Raw genomic sequence first — 3,963 nt, 5'->3', positions numbered from 1 at the left:
ATAGAGAGGTGAATGGTTAACCCGTATAATTTCTGATCGATATTGGAGCTACTTGGTCTACTGTGTGAACAGTAGAGGTCCCAAACTTAACCCTCTCGGGGAAAACAGGTCCAAGTTGTATACATCTGCAACAAACGGAGTACAAACCCAGTTTCAGCTGATGTTGCTGTAAAAAATAAATCTGTGTTCGAGCTTGGCATTTTGAAGGAAGTGTTAGGGAGTCTTTGAAAATCACCCTAGAATGTGTTTGCAGAAACAAAATATAAAATGGATTAGTGTTTTGTGATGTCGGGGCCACATGGGTATACAGAGAGCCCTTCCATCTTTAATCAGTTACTGAAGAAAATTCTAGAGACCATGCAGCTGCATTGCAGTTTGGTTCTGGTACAATACATTGACAACCTACTGGTGGAGTATATAACTTGAGAATCTTGCAAGCAGGAACCATTGCTTTGGTCTTTACCTGGGACACCACGTTGAGAAACGAGTTAGGAGAGAGTTCCAAGAATGTATCTCCACACTTTTGAGAATGAATGCTCCCATGCCGCAGAGAGAGAAGTCAGGATGCTGCTGGGAATAGTGTGCTACTGTTGTCAGTGGATTTCCAACGTTTCTCCATAACAAAGCCCTACATGGGCTTGCACACAATGATGTGACTGATCCATCAGCCCGGGACAAAAAAAGCATAAGTGACTTTCTAGTGCTCAGATTTAAAACTCTGCCATGCATCATCACTAACAAAAGCCTTGTTGTAATCGGGCATTGTTTTGTACTGCCAGGAGCCTGAAGAATGCTCACTAATTCTGTTGACACAGACCTGTGCGGAAGCAAAATGGCCGGTGACTTATTTTTCTGCCTTATTTGATCCAGTGGCTGCAGCACTTTCTGAGTGACTCAAAGCTGAAGCTGCTGTTGATGTTAGCATACAGCAGTCTGGAGGCATAGAGTAAGTGGGTAGCCCATTACTATGTTCGTAAGATTTCAACTGAATGTGGGAATGTGGGACCAGCACATGATAAATTATAGACTCACTAAATATGAACAAGGGATTATGGCAGCAGAAAATGTTTAGCCTCCGAGGTGTAATGGAGCAAACCCTGCTTGTCTTTTGTTTCTTCTAGAAAGTGATTATTTTAAAGATGCTGGCCATGATTGCCTTGATGTTGCCAAGTTGTGCACCAATCCAAGATAGGGCATTCGAGATGTCCCTCTGGACCCGCCCAATTTTTCGTTGTTTGTGGACAGCTCTTGTTTAAGAAATGGACATAAAGAACAAGTTACTTACCTTCGGTAACGATATATCTGTAAGAAACATTAGTTAGTGTTAGATTCCTTACCTTAGAATATCCCCAGGCGTCAGTCTGGATCCGGAAACTTTTGCGTAGCAGTACCCCTGAACGTCGGTAGGCGTCGTCTGCAGGCGTCCCCTGCGGCTCCACGTCCGTCGTCGGCGTTGTGCGCCGTGATGACGTTGCTGGAGTATATAGATGCCGCCTCCGCGCGCTGACATCAGTTCTTTGTACACAGCTTTTCCGCGCCAGAACACGCAGAGCCATGTGAGAACCAACACTGGTGCCATTTGAATCTAGGGCCCTGAAAGGGATGTCCTTAACCCTAGGTATCAGTTCGCAGAACGGGGAGGATGGGTCGGTCGGTAAGGAATCTAACACTAACTAATGTTTCTTACAGATATATCGTTACCGAAGGTAAGTAACTTGTTCATCTGAAAGAAACACGTTAGTATTAGATTCCTTACCTTAGAATAGATACCCCAGTAATACCAACCCCGGTGGTGGCTCTGCGAACCAATACATTCCTACACCAGAAAGTCCTGGAGGACGGAACGGCCAAAGAAGCCATCCCTCCGGACTGGACTATCCAGGCAGTAGTGCCTCCCAAAGGTGTGCAGCGAGGCCCACGTAGCCGCCTGGCAAATGTCCTGCAAAGGGACTCCCCGGCCCAAGGCAGTAGTAGCCGCCGTGGCCCGAGTGGAATGGGCCCTCAGCCCAACAGGAGGCTCCTTCCAAGCCAGAGAGTAGCACGCTTTGATGCACAGAACGACCCACCGAGAGATGGTTCGTTTATGTACCGCCCGTCCCTTCTTCACACCCACGTAGCCAACAAACAGTTGGTCATCCACCCGGAACTGGCGTGTGCGATCCATATAAAATGAAAGCGCACGTTTTGGGTCCAGACGATGGAGCCGCTCTTCATCCTTTGAAGGGTGCGGAGGCGGGAAGGAGGGGAGGGTGATGGACTGCCCGATGTGAAAAGCAGAAACTACTTTGGGCAGGAAAGAAGGTCTAGTCCTGAGAACCACCTTGTCTGGATGAATGGACAAGAAAGGAGGTTTGACAGAAAGAGCCTGGAGCTCACTCACTCTCCTGGCAGAGGTGATGGCAACCAGGAAAGCCGTCTTTAAAGTCAGGAGACGGAGAGGACAGGAATGAAGTGGCTCAAAGGGAGCACACATCAAGAAGGTCAGAACCAGGTTCAAGTCCGACTGAGGCATCACAAACGGAACAGGTGGATACATGTGTGTGATGCCCTTCAAGAATCTCGTTACAATGGGGGACTTGAACAAAGAAGGCTGATCAGGAAGCCTTAGAAAGGCTGAAAGGGCCGAAAGGTAGCCCTTGATAGTGCCCAGAGCAGAGCCCTGCTGGGCAAGAGAGAGAAGAAAAAGAAGGACCTCGGAAAGAGGGGCAGAAAGAGGGTCCACAGCCTTTGCTGTGCACCATGCCACAAACCTGTTCCACCTGCAGGCGTATACCGACTTTGTGGAGGGACGCCTGGCTGCCAGAATGATGTTACAGACTTCAGGAGGCAAGTCAAATGGCCTCAACTGTCGCTGCTCAATCTCCAAGCATGGAGGTGGAGACTGGACAGGTTCGGGTGGAGGACCGTCCCCTGCTGCTGCGACAGAAGGTCCTCCTGAAGGGGCAGGCGGATCGGGGGACCGACTGACATGCTGAGTAGCTCGGGATACCAGTACCTTCGAGCCCAGTCCGGAGCCACAAGGATAACTTGGGCCCGGTCGCGCCTGATCTTCTTCAGCACTCTGGGCAGAAGTGTATAGGCGGAAAGGCGTATAACAGACCGCAACTCCACTCGCGCCGAAAGGCGTCGCTGTGCGAGTGCCGTCTTGGAAACTCCAACGCGCAGAACTGATGACATTGCGCGTTCTCTTCTGTGGCGAATAGATCTAACCAAGGCTCTCCCCATTGCAGAAAGATGCCTTGCGCCACGTCCGAGTTCAGACGCCATTCGTGATCCATCGAGCACCGACGGCTGAGTTCGTCCGCCCTGGCGTTCAGAGAACCTGCCAGGTGTTGAACCGTCAGAGTCACGCCCTGACGTTCCAGCCAGTGCCAGAGGCGCAGAGCCTCCTGGCAAAGGGTCCACGACCCCACTCCGCCCTGTTTGTTGCAGTACCACATGGCGGTGGTGTTGTCGGTGAACACCTGCACTACACTCCCGTTGACAAAGGGGAGGAATGCCTTCAGTGCTAGACGAATCGCCCGTAGCTCCAACAGGTTGATATGGAGCCGGGACTCCGCCGGAGACCAGATGCCTCTGATCTCCGCCTCTCCCAAGTGGCCACCCCAGCCCTGGAGGGACGCGTCCGTCACGACAACGTGCTCCGGTTGGGGAAGGGAGAGGGATCTGCCTCTGACCCAATCGCGGTCCGTAAGCCACCACTGCAGTTGTCTCGCAGTGCCCTCCGAGATCAAGACTTGGTCGGACAAGTTGCCCTGATGCTGGGCCCACTGAAACTTCAGGTCCCACTGCAGAGCCCGCATCCGCCACCGGGCGTGATGCACCAGAAGGATGCAGGAAGCCATCAGCCTCAACAGCCGCAGCGTCAACCTGACCGAAACCCGGGATAGCGGCTGAAAGATGGGAATCAAAGCCTGTATATCCCGGACCCGCCGTTCCGGAGGATAAACCCGAAACTGCGCC

The sequence above is a fragment of the Lissotriton vulgaris genome, chromosome 7 (genome assembly GCF_964263255.1).
Source record: "Lissotriton vulgaris chromosome 7, aLisVul1.2, whole genome shotgun sequence".
NCBI lineage: Eukaryota > Metazoa > Chordata > Amphibia > Caudata > Salamandridae > Lissotriton > Lissotriton vulgaris.
This window is presented reverse-complemented; position numbering follows the sequence as displayed.